We start from the raw sequence: 17,375 nt of genomic DNA on the forward strand, positions 1-17,375 counted from the left end.
TCATAATTATCCACTGGTAGAATTTCTTCATTTAAAAAATATGTTTTTCCTGGTGTGATTCTGCCCTGCACAGCTGTCCTTCCCAGCAGTGGGCATCTCTCTCCATCCATCTGCTCTCCCACGTATGCGTGTCCCACCATCCCATGGAATGCAATGGATGTGGACATGAGCCCCCTGAGGCCCCATAACTATCTTTTCAATTGTGAACCAAAGTCTGACAAAAAGTGAACACAGGAAGTGGACAGATGTGAGTGCCAGTTATCTTTAAGAATGTGCCGTTTTGGTGCTGGTGCAAAGGACGAATCGCACGTGGTTGAAACAGAGACAATGGACTGGGAAGACTGTCCGCTTACAGTAACACTGGCAGCTCTGAAAATGCCTGCAAGGCCCATGGTTTCCCGTGGGGGCTCTGATTTGATGCCTCCTGTGGTCTGCAGCCTGAAGTGGGGGTCAGGGCCTGTGCATGTTAGTGGCCGCACTCAGTAGCCGTGGGGGGAGATGTGGAGTCAGACGATGGCGAGGGGAAGGACGTGAAGCTATTAAATATATCCAGAAACTGATCTGCCCCAGAGGTGGCGGCAAGGTACCGCAAGACAAAGCAAAGCTTGCTGCTGCTGAAGACAACGGAGAAGATGATGAAGATGAAGATGAAGATGAAGATGATGATTTGGATGAGGAGGAGACTGAACAAAAACCTCCAGTGAACAAATCTACGTGAGATACCGCAGGCAAAAAGAGACAAAAATCAAACCAAAATGGAAAAGACTCAAAACCATCAACACCAAGATCAAAAGGTCCAGAACCCTTCAAAGAGCAGGGGAAAAAAAAAAAAAACCTCCTAAAACATCACAAATACCTAGCTTTGTAGTCGACTTTAAAGTAAAAATGCAAGCCAGTATAGGAAGGGGTGGTTCTCTTCCCAAAGTGGAAGCCAAGTTCATCTATTATGTGAAGAACCCTTCTGGATGTCTGAGCAGGAGGCTATTCAGGATCTCTGGCAGTGGAGGAGGAAGTCCTTTCAGGAAATATTTTAGGGGCCAGTGCTGTGGTGTAGCAGATAAAGACGCTACCTGTGAAGCCAGCAACCCACATGGGAGCCTGTTCAAGTCCCAGCTGCTCTACTTCCCACCCAGCTTCCTGTCAATGTGCCTAGGAAAACAGTAGAAGATGGCCCAAGTGCTTGGACCCCTGCACCCATGTGGGAGACCTGGAAGAGGTTCCTGGCTCCTGGATTCAGATCAGGCCAACTGGTTCACTCCCCAAACTGCCAGGGCTGGGCCAGGTTGAAGCCAAGAGCTTGCAACTCCATCTGAATCTTCCATGTGATCCAAGTGCTTGGACCATCTCCCACTACTTTCCCGGGCACATTAGCAGGGTATACTCAGTATTTTAATAAAGTAAAAATGTAGGAGTCAGCACTGTAGTGTAGTAGGCTAAGCCTCTGCCCGTTGCACCAGCATCCCATGTGGGAGCTGGTTCATGTCCCAGATGCTCCTCTTCTGATCTTGCTCTCTGCTTCTGGCCTGGGAAAGTAGTGGAAGATGGCCCAAGTGCTTGGGCCCCAGCACTCATGTGGGAGACCTGGAAGAAGCTCCTGTCTCTGTCTCTTCCTCTCTCTATCTGTAACTCTCAAATAAACAAAGAAAATCTTTAAAAAAAAAATAAAGTTGGATTGTTACTGGCTTTATTAAATATTTTTATTTACTTGAGAGGCAGAGTTACAGAGAGTGAGAAGGAGAGACAGAAAGAGAGGCCTTCCATCCACTGGTTCACTCCCCAAATGGCCACAACGGCCAGGACTTGGCCAGGTGGAAGCCAGGAGTCAGGAGCTTCTTCCAGGTCTCCAACACGGGTGCAGGGGCCCAAGCACTTGGGCCATCTTCTGCTACTTTCCCAGGCACATTAGCAGAGAGCTGGATCAGAACTGGAGCAGCTAGGACTGGAACTGGTACCCATATGGGATGCCAGCACTGTAGGAGGTAGAGGCTTAACTTACTACACCACAGCACTGGTCCCAGGACTATTTCTCTCTCTCTCTCTCTCTCTCTCTCTCTCTCTCTCTCTCTCTCTTTAACTTTTAAGGATTTTATTCAGTGAGAGAAATGCATAGGAGAGTGAGGGTTATATCTAAGGGAGAAAGGGAAGTCTAGATCCATACCAAGCAGAGAGCAGGCCAGGAGCCACATGCAGCAAGGGTTTGTTAGAACTGTTACTCTTGCCGGCGCCGTGGCTCAATAGGCTAATCCTCTGCCTTGCAGTGCTGGCACACCGCGTTCTAGTCCCGGTTGGGGCACCGGATTCTGTCCCGGTTCCCCTCTTGCAGGCCAGCTCTCTGCTGTGGCCAGGGAGTGCAGTGGAGGATGGCCCAAGTCTTTGGGCCCTGCACCCGCATGGGAGACCAGGAAAAGCACCTGGCTCCTGGCTTCAGATCAGCGCAATGGGCCGGCCACAGTGTGCCGGCCGCAGCAGCCATTTGGGGGTGAACCAACAGAAAGGGAAGACCTTTCTCTTTGTCTCTCTCACTGTCAAAAAAAAAAAAAAAAAAAAAAAACTGTTACTCTTAACATATACAAATATTTATATTTTAAAGTGTAAATTATCCTAGAAACAGTTCTATGGGGACTGCGTTGTGGCACAGCAGGTTAAGCTGACTCCTGGGACAACAGCATCCCATATGAATGGGGGTTCTATTTGAGAGGTAGAATTACAGACAGAGAGAGGGCAAGACAGAGGAGAGGTCTTCCATCCACTGGCTCACTCCACAAATGGCCACAATGGCCAGAGCTGTGCCAAAGCCAGGAGCCAGGAGCTTCCTCTGGGTCTCACTGGCAGATGCTGGAGCCCAAGCACGTAGGCCATCTTCCACTGCTTTCCCAGGCCATAGCAAAGAGCTGGATCAGAAGTGGAGCAGCAGGGACTAGAACTGGTACCCATATGGGATGGTGGTGCCACAGGCAGAGAATTAACCTACTGCACCATAGTGCTGGCCCCTGCTCCACTTCTGGTCCAACTCCCTGCTAATGTGCCTATGAAAGCAGCAGAAGATGGCCCAAGTGCTTTGGCCTCTGCAACCCACATAGGAGACCCAAATGGAGTTGGGGTTCCTGGCTTGCAGCCTTTTGGGGAGTGAGCCAGCAGGTGAAAGATTTCACTCTCTATCTCTTCCTCTCTCTATAACTGACTTTCAAATAAATAAATAAATAAGTTCTAAGTGTTTTTTCAGTCATTATATTTAAAAAATATATATTTATTTACATTTCATTTGAAAAGGAGAGAGAGAGAATCTTCCATTTGCTGATTCACACCCCAAATGCCTGCAATGGCCAGCGCTGGGCCAGGCTGAAGCTATTAGCTTAGAACTCCATTTCAGCTCTCACGTGGGTGGCAGGGACCCAAATACTTGAGACGTCACTAGCTGCTTACAGAGTGTTCATTAACAGGAAGTTGGATAGAAATTGGAGGAGCACTCTACTATAGGATGCAGGCGTCACAAGCAGCAAGTTTACCAATTTAACCCCTGTGCCAAAGGTCCACCCTGATAGGTAACAGGTGTTCTTTTAACTAAGAACAACAAAAGGAAACTGCTTACCAAAGATAAGGGAAATTCCTGCACAAGTAGAACTTTTGCTAGGACTCTCTTGCATTTTTTTAAGTAGTTAGGATATAAATTACACTAAATAGCTATTAAGTATCTGAAAGATTATACTAGTGTGTAAACCGTCTTAAAATATCATTTCTGCTAGAAAAATTAATGAATCTGAACTCAAGGTTTCAAATAGAAAAACACTATCCCTTCTTTCCAAAAGGGAAATAAGTTAATCAATGACCAACGGAGAGGAAATGTTCTTGGCTGAACCAGGCATGTGCTTTTTAGTTCAGTCTCTCTCTGTTGATCACAAATGTTTAAAGAACAAATTGACTTTCGTACTAATTCTCTGCTAAAACATTACAAAGACACACAGACATTCACATGCTTACACACCCTGGACCTGCTTGTTCTCATTGTTGTGCTAGTAGGGCTGATAGTATTTCACATTCTGTGGGCACCAGTCTTAAGCAAATGAGGAAGTCTGGCTTTTCCTCCATTTGCAAAACAAAGCCAACATTTTAAAAACACAGCCTACCACTGTTTCATCTGTGGAAGTGAGGAAACAGATGACTAGTTTAAGGAAATCCTACACTAGATATTTCTAAGTTCCAAAGATATCACAGTTGTTGGGCTTCTTTTTAAAACAAGGTTTTTTGTTTTTTTTTTTTTTTTAATAAGGTAGAATTATGACTAGTTAAATGTTAGTGCATGAGCACAGCCAGGAAATTTGATAAAAAATTTAACAAATTAGGGCATAGTCCAGGAAATCGCTTGGGGGTTATGTTCCTTGCTATAGATAAACATCTTCTGAAGGTTACTGGTTTTTAAAGAGTTCTCCAAAACTGGATCACAGGAAGATGGCACCATGCAGTACGTGACATTTTTGTTATTCTTTTCTTGTGCAAAGAGAAAAATATTCTGAAAACTAAGGAAATTAATTTGTAAACACCGAGTCAAGAAGGATTTAACATTTTTTTTCCTGAATCACAGAATCAAAAATATACTTGGATATTATTTAGTTTGCTACTACAAAAGTTTGCTTAAAGACTTTGTAGATCACAACTGCTAGGATGCCAAGAAAAGCATCTACAGATCCGTAGAGTTGAACCTCTTATCAAATGCAACAGAATAGTTCCCTGTGCTGTTGAAACACTGGGTTGTATTACAGCTTTGCATCTGTCTCTAGAAAAGGATTATGTTACAAAAGATCCAACTTTACTTACGTTTCACTTTGTTTCTGTGCTTTTTAGGTTTTTTTCTTTACAAAAGATTTATTAATTTATAAGGCAGAGTTACAGAAAGAGGAGAGAGAGAGAGAGAGAGAGAGATCTTCCATCTTCTGATTCAGTCTCCAGATGGCCACAGTGGCTGGGGCTGGGCCAGGCTGAAGCCAGGAGCCTGGAACTCCATCCAGGTTTTCCACATGGGTGCAGGGACCAAGCATCTGGGCCATCCTCTGCTGCTCTCCCAGGTGCCTTAGTAGGAAACTGGATCAGAAGTGGAGCAGCTGGGACTCAAACTGTTGCTCACATGGGATGCAAGCGATGCAGGCAGTAGCTTAACCAGCTGTGCCACAGTGGAAGTCCCTGTGTTTTCTAGTTCTCAGTGTAGCATGCTACTAAGATAGAAAATTCATAAAAAAAAAAAAAATCACTGAAAATAATGTATCTTGTAAAAGAGCAGTTTGCTCGTGTGCTGGACAAGTATTTAAAGGATTATTTTATTTTATAGGACCATCACTATAAATGTTTTAGTATATTCTTTATAGATAATAATTCATTCTAGGGGCTGGATCTGTAGCACAGTGGGTTAAGCTGCTATGGCAGCATCTCATATTGGAGTGCTAGCTCGAGTCCTGGCTGCTCACTTCTGATCCAGCTCTCTGCCATGGGCTGGGAAAACAGCAGAAGATAGTTCAGGTCCTTGGGCCCTTGTATCTACATGGGAGACCTGGAAAAAGCTCCTGCCCCTGGCTTTGGATTGGCACAGCTCAGGCCATTGCAGCCATCTGAGGAGTGAACCAGTGGATAGAACATTTCTCTCTCTCTCTCTCTCTCTCTCTCTCTCTCCTTCTGCCTCTGCCTCCCTGTAACTCTGCTTTCAAATAAATAAATAAATCTTTTAAAAAAATTCATTCTATTGTAAAGGAAAAAAATCTCACTAAATAAACTCAACTGATCATTCTTATCTCATAGCTACACAATTTCCTTTATATGAGGATTTTCAAAAAGTTGAGGGAGGGCCAGGTATTGTAGTGTAGGAGTTAAATTGTCATATCCTATACTGATGTCAGTTGGAATCCTGGCTGCTCTGCTTCTGATCCTTATCTATGCTAATGTGCCTGGGAAGTAGCAGGTAATGGCCTACATAGTTGAATCCCTGCCACCCACATGGCAGACCCAGATGGAGTTCAGGGCTACTGGCTTTGGCCTGGCCCAGGCCTAGCCATTATGGGCATTTGGGGAGTGAACCAGCATATGGAAGATCTCTTTCTCCATCTGTCATCCTGCCTTTCAAATACAAATGTAAATCTTTTGTTGTTGTGTTTAAAGATTTATTTCTATTTACTTGAAAGGCAGGGTTACAGAAAGGGGGGCGGGGGAGACAGAGAGAGAAAGTTCACTCCCCGAATGGCCTCAATGGCCAGAGCTAAGCCGATCCAAAGCCAGGAGCCAGGAGCTTCTTCCAGGCCTCCCACATAGATGCAGGGGCCCAAGCACTTGAGGCATCTTTTGCTGTTTTCCCAGGCCATCAGTAGAGAGCTGGATTGGAAGTGGAGCAGCTGGGACCTGAACTGGTATCCATATAGATGCTGGCACTGCAGGCAGATGCTTAACCTACCATGCCACAGCACTGGCCCAAAAATGTAAATCTTAAAAGAAAAAAAATTTCATGGAAAGGGGAGGCATCCTGGAACAGCAAGTTAAGCCACTTCTGGCAATACCTACAGCCCATATCACAGAGCTGATTTGAATCCTGTCTACTGTTGGTTTCCAATCCAGTGCCTGGAAGGCAATAGATGCTGGCCAAAGTGTCTGGGATCCTGCCATCCATGTGGGAGACCTGAATGGTGTTCCTGGCTCCTGCCTTCTACCTGACCTAGCCCTGGTTGTGGTGGGCATTTGGGGGATTGAATCAGCAGGTGGTAGATACCTCTGTCTTTCTTTCTCTCTCTCTTTCTCTATGTATCTTTCAAATAAATTTTTAAAATTTTAAAATATCATGGGGAATACATGTTATACAAAAACCAATAATGGATTTCAACTTTTTGCACCCACTAAACTTATCTTTTCATTGCATTTCTATGAACTCTTTGAAGTGTTCTTGTATTAGGTATATTCACAATAAGAAATTGAAAACTTAATATAGAAATCTTCCAAATCACTTTTGACATGAAATTTCTAAAAAATACTTTATTTATGGAGCCAGCATTGTGGCAAAGCAGGTTAAGCTGCCACCTGCAGTGCTGGCATCCCATATGGGTGCCAGTTTTAGTCCTGGCTGCTCCACTTCTGATCCAGCTCCCTGCTAATGCACCTGGAAAAACAGCAGAAGAGAGTCCAAGTGCTTGGACCCTTGCACCCTGTGGGAGACCTGGAAGAAGCTCCTGGCTCCTGGCTTCAGCCTGGCTCGGCCCCAGCCATTGCAGTCATTTGGGTAGTGAATCAGTGGATGGGAGACTCTCTCTCTCTCTCCTCTCTCTCTCTATAACTCTGCTTTCAAATAAATATTTTTCCCATGTACTGGTTCACTACCCAGATATCTTTTTTTTAAATGATTTATTTATTTGAAAGGCAGTTACAGAGAGGGAGAGGCAGAAAGAGAGAGAGAGAGATCTTCTGTTTTGGTTCATTCCCTCAAATGGATGCAATGGCTAGGACTAGCCAAAGCCAGGAGACTGGAACTCTATCCAGGTCTCCCACATGGATAGCAGGGGTCCAAGCATTTGGGCCATCCTCCACTGCTTTCCCAGATACATTAGCAGGGAGCTGGATCAGAAGCAAAGCAACCAGTTGAATTGACTCTCACATGGGATGCCAGCATTATAAGTGGCAGCCTAACCTACTAAGCCATGATTTAGGCCCCAAAATGAACTTTTAAAAACTAGAGACATACATAAAAGGCCAACTTCTTTATGTAAATATATGGGTCCTACAAATCATTAAGAAAAAGTATACCTCGATTCAAAAATGGGCAAAACTATTTATCTTACCTATACTCATATACTTGTGAAATAGTAGATACAAATGTATTCTCTGTACCATTTTTTTATGTTAGGAGAAGAGACAACCCAAACTTCCATCAATAGAAACCCAGTTGTAGGCATTAAAATAAAATGAAGCAGCTTACTGTGTACTAATATGGAACAACCACCAAGCCACATTTTGAAGAAAGCAAAGTCTATGCAATGTGGATAATACATTCCTAATAGTGTGGAAAGTAAAGACTCACAGACATATGCATACAGATCTGCAGTATCTCTGAAAGAACACATTAAAAGTCTAAAAGTTGTGCTGGTGCCGCAGCTCAATAGGCTAATCCTCCGCCTGCGGCGCTGGCACCCCAGGTTCTAGTCCCGGTTGGGGTGCTGGATTCTGTCCCGGTTGCCCCTCTTCCAGGCCAGCTCTCTGCTGTGGCCAGGGAGTGCAGTGGAGGATGGCCCAAGTCCTTGGACCCTGCACCCCATGGGAGACCAGGAGAAGCACCTGGCTCCTGGCTTCAGATCAGCGCAGTGCGGCGGCCTCAGCGCGCCGGCCGCGGTGGCCATTGGAGGGTGAACCAACGGCAAAAGGAAGACCTTTGTCTCTCTCTCTCACTGTCCACTCTGCCTGTCAAAAAAATAATAAAAAAAGTCTAATAATTGTGCACTCCCCAAGAAATGGAATGGCAAGCAGGATCCCTGGGAAGAAGGAAAATTCACTACTCACTGTGTATTCTTTTCCACCTTTTGAGGAAATCACTCATGAGGACAAGTCTTTGAGTTCCCACAGGACTTGCAGGATCTGAGGATTGTGGAGGAGGTTGACAGCTACAATTCCCACTCAGTGAGAGTCCCACTGAGTTACAAAGATGGGTGACAGCTGACAGCTTGGAGATGGACCAGGCAAAGCTTCAAGAAACCAGCCAATGTCTTTTGTGGAGTCATTTTTATCTTCAGCATTTCTGTTTTGCTTTAAGATTTATTTATTTGAAAGGCACAGCACCAGAGAGAGACAGAGACAGAGATTTTCCATGTGCTGGTTTACACCCCAAATGACCATGACAGCCAGGTCTGGGCCAGGCTGAAGCCTGGAGCCAAGAACTCCATCCAGGTCTCCCACATTGGCTGCCTTCCTGGGTACTTTAACAAGAAGCTGAATTGGAAGTGGAATAGCTGGGATGGAAACCTGCTCTCTGATATGCGATGCTGCCTAGCAAGCAGTGGCTTAGCCCATTGAGCCACAGTGGTGGCCCCTATCTTTAGTACTTTTTATTTCTTCAAAAAAGTTCCTACTTGGGACAGGTTAAGCCACAATCTGCAGCAGTGGCATCCCATATGGGCATGTGTTCGAGTTCCAGCTGCTCCACTTCCAATTCAGCTCCCTGCTAATTCTCCTGGGAAAGCAGTGAAGGATGGCCCAAGTGCTTGGGCTTCCGAACCTGCATGGGAGACCTGGATGAAGGTCCTGGCTCCTGGCTTTGGGCTGGCCTGATCAGCCCTGGCCATTGCAGCCATTTGGGAAGTGAATCAGTGGATGGAAGATATCTCTCTCTCTGTAATTATGACTTTTAAATAAATAAATAAATCTTTAAAAAAAGTTCCTGGAGTTGGTGCTGTGGCATAGCGGGTAAAGCTGCCGCCTGCAGTGCCAGCATCCAGCTGCTGCTCTACTTTTTTTTTTTTTTTTTTTTTTTTTTTACAGGCAGAGTGGACAGTGAGAAAGAGAGAGACAGAGAGAAAGGTCTTCCTTTGCCGTTGGTTCACCCTCCAATGGCCGACGCGGCCAGCGCTCTGCAGCCAGCGCACTGCGCTGATCCGATGGCAGGAGCCAGGTGCTTCTCCTGGTCTCCCATGGGGTGCAGGGCCCAAGCACCTGGGCCATCCTCCACTGCACTCCCTGGCCACAGCAGAGAGCTGGCCTGGAAGAGGGGCAACTGGGACAGAATCCGGCGCCCCGACTGGCACTAGAACCCAGTGTGCCAGCGCCGCAAGGCGGAAGATTAGCCTAGTGAGCTGCGGCGCCGGCCCCTGCTCTATTTCTGATCCGGCTCTCTGCTAATGGCCTGAGAAAACAGTAGAAGATGGTTCAAGTGTTTGGGCCTCTGCACCCATGTGAGAGACCTAGGAGAAGCTCCTGGCTCCTTGCTTTGGATCATCCTAGCTCTGGCCATTGTGGCCATCTGGGGAGTGAGCCAGCAGATGCAAGACCTCTCTCTGTCTCTTCCTTTCTCTACCTGTAACTCTACCTCTCAAATAAATAAATATTTAAAAATTGCAATATCCATCTTAAGTCAATGTTTTATGGAGAATACATAAACTACTACATACTTTTTGAAAATAAGTTTATCTATATTTACAGTATTTACTTAAATTGGCCAGGAAAAAAATAAGCATCTTGATGAATGTAAAAAAGTTGTATGCATGTATAATTACTTGTCTTATATCTACACCTGCCTCCAAATCATTTAGTAGGTTTTTTTTTTTAAATGTTTGCTTAATCTTTTTATTTATTTGAAAGAGAATGACAGAGAGAGAGAGGGATGGGGCATCTATTGGTTCATTCCCCAAATGCCCATAATAGCCTGGGCTGGGCCAGGCGAAAATCAGCAGCCAGGAACTCCATCCTGGTTTCCCACATGGGTGTAACGAGCCCAAATGTTTGGGTCATCTTCTGCTGTTTTCCCAGGTGTATTAGCAGGGAGCTAAATTAGAAAGAAAGCACCTGAAACTTGAATTCACTCTGACCTGGAATGCCTGTACTCCAAGCAGAAGCTTAAACTGCTATGCCACTCTGCTGGTACCTATGAAGCTTTTTTTTTTTTTTTTTTTTTTTTTTTTTTTTTTTTTTTTTGGACAGGCAGAGTGAACAGTGAGAAAGAGAGAGACTGAGAGAAAGGTCTTCCTTTGCCATTGGTTCACCCTCCAATGGCCGCCACGGCCGGCGTGCTGCGGCTGGCGCACCGCGCTGATCCGAAGGCAGGAGCCAGGTGCTTCTCCTGGTCTCCCATGGGGTGCAGGGCCCAAGCACCTGGGCCATCCTCCACTGCACTCCCTGGCCACAGCAGAGAGCTGGCCTGGAAGAGGGGCAACCGGGACAGAATCCGGTGCCCTGACCGGGGCTAGAACCCCCGGGTGCCGGCGCTGCATGTGGAAGATTAGCCTAGTGAGCCACGGCGCCGGCCATCTATGAAGCATTTAAATTCATTGACCTCAAACACATAATCTTCATTTATCTCTTTTTTTTATTTTCTTATTTGGACCTTGCAAATTATGTGACTTATACAGCCATGGGAATACATATGTTCCTCTTTTGCCAGTTAATTTATTAAAATATTCTACTTGTAAGCATTTGTAATTGGAAAGATCATTTCTCTAACAGTCCATTACATGTTAGCATTATCCTGTAGTCCATTTTTTGGCAAAAGGTAGCTGAAATTCTACACCATTTTTCATGAAAGTGATAAAGCCAAGACATCCAATTAGCAAAAAGCTTCTTCCCATTTGAGACAGCAGCCCAATTTGTTGATACAAGTGCTTACTGTAAATTGAAAATGCTTATTGTTGATTCAAAATGATAAAGAAATTTACAAGGATGGCATTTGTATTTGTTGGCTGTGAGTTCCATACTCAGTCAGATATTTAAGAATCAACTCAAGCAGAATATGAAAACCAGCGGTAATTAAACAAATTTAGTAAACATTTGTCAGGACTTCTTACCAACTCTCCAGTAAAATGGGAATTTCCAGCTGTTGTGGGAAACTGACCATTCTCAGCCATTGAGGCATCCCTGAGATCCGCCTGTACGTTCACGGTGACTGAAGGACGCATCTCCCGGAGAACGCCCTGCAGAGCTTTAAAAGTGCGAGAAAGGAAACGTGACCTCATCCTTTCAGTTACACCTACCAAAATCTCCAAGATAAGTTTTATTTGAGTTTGTTTTCCTGACTGTTGAAAATAGGCTGCTTGCAACAGAGAGGTGTCAGATTGCTTCCTTATGTCAAGTTCAAGTTCAAATTTAGGAAGTCATTCTGCCATTAGAACATAGTGTACAAATTAACAATAGATCTCAAAGCCATGAACTCCTTTTAACATTTCTAAAATTTGCCCAGGTTATTCTTTTTCCCACTGCATTATAGGTATTTTATAAAAGAAATGGTTACTCCCATGATTAATTGGGGATAAAATAATTGACTGGAGTCAAGATTTGTGAGCAAATTTTTCAAGAACAGCAGGGACTTCTGGGCTCTTGGTGTTATGGCTACTACTAGAAACAGGGGGTCTTTTCAACAGAACCCTGAAGGAAAGCGGTTGTTGATATCCTCCCACAACTGTCTTCTTACATTCAAGAACTGTTGCCTTGCAAGAGCCCAAGCAAATGGGTCAGATCAGTTTTGATGGATAGGAATGCATAGAGCATGAAGTACTGCTAGTGGAAGAACAAGTCGGAAGAACGAAGAGGAAGTCTTGGAGTCCCAGTGGCTCTGGAGGGTATATTACTCCCTGCTGAACACAAACAGAGCAAAGTGTGGTTTCCAAAAGTTAGGGCTTTTGGATGGAGGCTATGTACTTGACCTATTTCTCACCTTGTTTAGGCCCAGTCCTAGGAGTCACATTTGATAGACATATCTCTAGAGAGTCCTGCCTATTATTGTCCTACATTGTAGGTGATTAGGTAATTAAGAAGGCTTGGACATCAAATGATCCCCCAAGGGGTGTGGAAGGATAACGTACCTTCCCAGATTACTTCAGTTCTTGGCAGAATCTTAGTTCCCTTACCTAAACACAAAGAAGGCCCAAATCATCCCAGATGGGTATGAGAGGTCTTTTTCGGCTTCAGGTTCCTATGCCTCTGTGAGAAAAGACAATGACTTATGAAGTATGTTACTGCCTGCCAAACACTAGATGGGATTTTTTTTTTTTTTTTTTTTGACAGGCAGAGTGGACAGTGAGAGAGAGAGACAGAGAGAAAGGTCTTCCTTTTGCCGTTGGTTCACCCTCCAATGGCTGCCGCGGCCGGCGCGCTGCGCCGGCGCACGGCGCTGATCCGATGGCAGGAGCCAGGAGCCAGGTGCTTTTCCTGGTCTCCCATGGGGTGCAGGGCCCAAGCACTTGGGCCATCCTCCACTGCACTCCCGGGCCACAGCAGAGAGCTGGCCTGGAAGAGGGGCAACCGGGACAGAATCCGGCGCCCCAACCGGGACTAGAACCCGATGTGCCGGCGCTGCTAGGCGGAGGATTAGCCTAGTGAGCCGCGGTGCCGGCCTAGATGGGACTTTCTAACAATATCATCCATGATTTTGAACACCTGTCATTTTGATGGGAAACCTGGTACTAGCAGATCAGTTACACTTTCTTCAAGCGGGTACCAGAGAGATTTCCAAAGATGAATGAAGAAAGGTACATCCATGCTGGGAAGTCATCAATAGCTCGTATACTAGTTTGTTCTTCAGTTCTGAAAGAACTGTAATTAAGTACTTCCGATCTAATTGGATTTTCCCTAAAGAGATGATAAGCATTATGACTTATAAAGACCTTAATAATTTTAAATGAAGAGAAATATTTCATGTAAACAAAATGACTAAAATACACTTATGTTAATGACTCTCAAGAAATCCTCAAATGAAAGTCTTTGAACAAAGTTGCTTCTACTTAACAAAAACTTGTAAAACACTAACTTACTCATTCTTCCAGGCCCAGGACAGCTTCTACTCCCCATAGAATCTCCTTCAAGGACCGCAGTTGAAAAGATTTCTCCCTTGGGGCTGATGCTGTGGCACATCGGGTTAAAGCCCTGGCCTGAAGTGCCGGCATCCCATATGGGTGCCGGTTCGAGACATGGCTGCTCCACTTCCGTTCCAGCTCTCAGCTATGGCCTGGGAAAGCAGTAGAAGATGGCCCAAGTCCTTGGGCCCCTGCACCCACGTGGGAGACCCAGAAGAAGCTCCTGGCTCCTGGCTTCGGATAAGCTCAGCTCTGGCCGTTGTGGCCATCTGGGGAGTGAACCAGTGGATGGAAGACTTCTCTCTGTAACTCTGACTTTCAAATAAATAAAATAAATCTTAAAAAAAAAATAAATAAAGGTTTCTTCCAAGACAGTCGTTTGACCCAGTGGTTAATTTCCTACCTGGGACCTTGGATCTGGTTATCAGAGGGCCTGGGTTTCAGACCCAGCTCCACTTGCATTTCCAGCTTCTGGCTAATGTGCACCTTGGGGGGCAGCGAGTGATGGCTCAAGCATTTGAGTCCCTGCCTGCCATGAGAGATCTAAATTGAGTCCCTGGTCCCTGGCTTTGGCCTGGTCCAGCCCCAGCTACTGCAGGCATCTGGGGAATAAATCAGCAGATGGAAAAATCTCTCTCTATATATATATCTCTACATTTCAAATAAATAAAAATTGTTCAAAAGATTTCATCCTACTCTATTCATTCTGAACACAGAGATGTTATCTTTTAGTTTAGCACTTAATTATTCTACTTCAAGTTGTTTAAGATTTCAAACTCTTTGGAAGCATTTTTCCTGAAACCTCAGTTAAGCTTAATACAATATTAAACACATTTTTTTAAGATTTATTTATTTATTTATTTATTTGAAAGTCAGAGTTAACAGAGAGAGGCAGAGGCAGAGAGAAAGAGGTCTTCCATCCACTGGTTCACTCCCTAGATGACCACAACAGTCAGAGCTGCGCCCATCCAAAGCCAGGAGCCAGGAGCTTCATCCTGGTCTCCCACCAGGGTGCAGGGGCCCAAGGACTTGGGTGATTTTCTATTGCTTTCCCAGGCCATAGCTGAGAGCTGGATCGGAAGTGGAGCAGCCAGGTCTCGAACAAGTGCCCATATGGGACGCCAGCACTACAGGTGGCAGCTTTACCTGCTACGCTACAGCACCGGCCCCAACGTTAAGCACATTTTAACAGTAGTTGCTGTTAGCATTTAACACAGGAACACTGCACTAAAAATTATGTAATATGATCCTCATAATCACCCTATAACCATGGATTTAACTCTCCATTTTTAGAAGGAAACTGAGGCCCAGGAATTAAATTCACCACATAGTGAGCAAGTTGTGAAGTCAGAGCTTGAAACAAATGGTCTGAAGCCAGAGCCCAGTCTATTAACCATATTGCTATAGAAATACAAAGTGGTCTGGAGAGAAAAAAAGAAACAAATGACATTTTGTTCTGTGCTGAATAAAAATGCCCAAACTAGGAAGTTTTTAAAAAATTACATATTTGAGTAATGAATATAAATGCAAAAAATTTTCAAAATCAGTGTGTAATCATTTTATAGAGTTTTACTGAAGAGGATATACAAAACTGTGACTAATTATGTCTTTGGAAAGCTTATGTTTATTAATACTGGTAGAAGTTAAATGTCAAGTCTTGAACTCTATGGAATACTTTTTTGTGAGAGAGAAATAATCCTTATTTTCAAAGACTAGAAAATTTATTTATTTATTTATTTATTTTAACTTTTATTTAATGAACATAAATTTCCAAAGTACAGCTTACGGATTACAATGGCTTCCCCCCCATAACGTCCCTCCCACCTGCAACCCTCCCCTTTCCCACTCCCTCTCCCCTTCTATTCACATCAAGATTCATTTTCGATTCTCTTTATATACAGAAGATCAGTTTAGCATACATTAAGTAAAGATTTCAACAGTTTGCTCCCACACAGAAACATAAAGTGAAAAATACTGTTTGAGTACTAGTTATAGCATTAAATCTCAATGTACAGCACACTAAGGACAAAGATCCTACATGAGGAGTAAGTGCACAGTGACTCCTGTTGTTGACTTAACAGATTGACACTCTTGTTTATGGCATCAGTAATCACCCTAGGCTCTTGTCATGAGCTGCCAAGGCTATGGAAGCCTCCTGAGTTCACTGACTCTGATCATATTTAGACAAGGCCATGGTCAAAGTGGAAGTTCTCTCCTCCCTTCAGAGAAAGGTACCTCCTTCTTTGATGAAATGCCTAAGCTAGTTCTTCATTTCCGGACTGTTAGTGAAAACTTAAAGAAGGTGAACTTGCCATTCCATGTATGTAGTTATACTGTGGTGATTGGTAGAAAGGGCATAAAAGCATGACCCATTATTTCATATTTCCAGAAGTTTGTTTCTACAACACATTTCAGTCATGATCTATTTTTATATGAGCCTCAGGGAATCGTGACCGGGAAATATGTCTCTAAGGACATACATCAGAGTAAGTTTTTAAAAAGTCAACAAATACTTACTGAGTCTTTTGTGAGCCAAGCACTGGATAGGCACTTGAGGCATTGTAAGAGCAGCCTGAAGCCTAGATTCGGGTTGGAAAAAGACAGAAACATAATCATCCCCCAAATTCAAGTTCTCTTCATAAGCTGCCTATCATGTTGTAGGTTTGACCCAAGTGTATATATTTCTTGCTTTTTCCATTAAACTTGAATATTACATAGCCTTATGTGGCAGTCACTTGAGATCAGTGGAAAAAAAATGGGGCTGGAAATCAAGTCCTAGACTTCTCAGTTAACTGTGATTTTACTGTGTGTGGAGACTCACCTAAAATTTAAATATTTGCCAGGTGTAACTTTAAAACAATTCAGCTAACAAATTCCACTAAATGTTACTCAAGAACATTAAGTGGTTATGCCTACACACTGTCAAAATATCTTAAAAAAAAAACAGCAAAAGATAATTGTGCCAGCGCAGTGGCATAGCGGGTAAAGCTGCCACCTGCAGTGCCGGCATCCCATATAGGCAGCTGTTCGAGACCTAGCTGCTCCACCTCCAATCCAGCTCTCTGCTATGGCCTGGGAAAGCAGTAGACGATGGTCCAGGTCCTTGGGACCCTGCACCCGCGTGGGAGACCCAGAAGAAGCCCCCAGCTCCTGGCCTCGGATCGGAACACCTCCAGCCGTTGCGGCCAATTGGAGAGTAAACCAGTGGATAGAAGACCTCTCTCTCTCTCTGCCTCTCCTTCTCTCTGTGTGTAACTCTGCCTTTCAAATGAATGAAGAAATCTTAAAAAAAAAAAAAAAGTAATTGTACAATTTTGTTTTTGAAGAAAACATTATTGCATGGTTTGTAGCACCCTCTTTTCTTTTTTCTTTCTTTACATTTATAATATCTGTTCAGAAAAACTGAACAAGGCAATTTAAATTCTAATCTGGCAATAACGGGAAGTTCAGCCTGCAAGTCGTCCCTCAAACAATTGTTAAACTCTGCAGACTCATCAGGCGTTAGAGAAAGTTCATGCTTTCATTTAAACTTAGTGTTTGTAACAGAAAGCCTTCCCAACAGCATACTCATTCATTTTTGTTTCTTTGTTAAATATTTACCCATTGCTTTATGCTTCTGAATATATTAACACAATACAAGAAAGCAAGTTCTGTTGAATCAATACCTTAAAATATCTCACACATCTGTGAAGGAAAGGGTAGAGAAAGTAAACAAATTAAAAAAAAAAAAAGGTAGCTAAATTTAGCCATAAGAAGGATGGCTGGCTCTTTCAAAACTGGCTGTAAAGACAGCAGTAATATTGCAACAGATAAGTCTCTGGTGGGAGCTAAATTAAATAACTTTTAAAAATCTCTCAAAGGGGC

At 43.9% G+C, this 17,375-nt stretch overlaps 1 protein-coding gene and 1 pseudogene across 1 annotated transcript in view; both read left to right on the forward strand.

The window, feature by feature from the left end:
- Nucleotides 1–17,375, forward strand: part of CD59 (CD59 molecule (CD59 blood group)) — a 684,742-nt gene that overhangs the window by 492,216 nt on the left and 175,151 nt on the right. The gene's annotated exons all lie outside the window — the stretch shown is intronic.
- On the forward strand, nt 215–1,034 carry LOC100347801 (nucleophosmin pseudogene; annotated as a pseudogene).

The sequence above is a fragment of the Oryctolagus cuniculus genome, chromosome 1 (genome assembly GCF_964237555.1).
Source record: "Oryctolagus cuniculus chromosome 1, mOryCun1.1, whole genome shotgun sequence".
NCBI classification, from domain to species: domain Eukaryota; kingdom Metazoa; phylum Chordata; class Mammalia; order Lagomorpha; family Leporidae; genus Oryctolagus; species Oryctolagus cuniculus.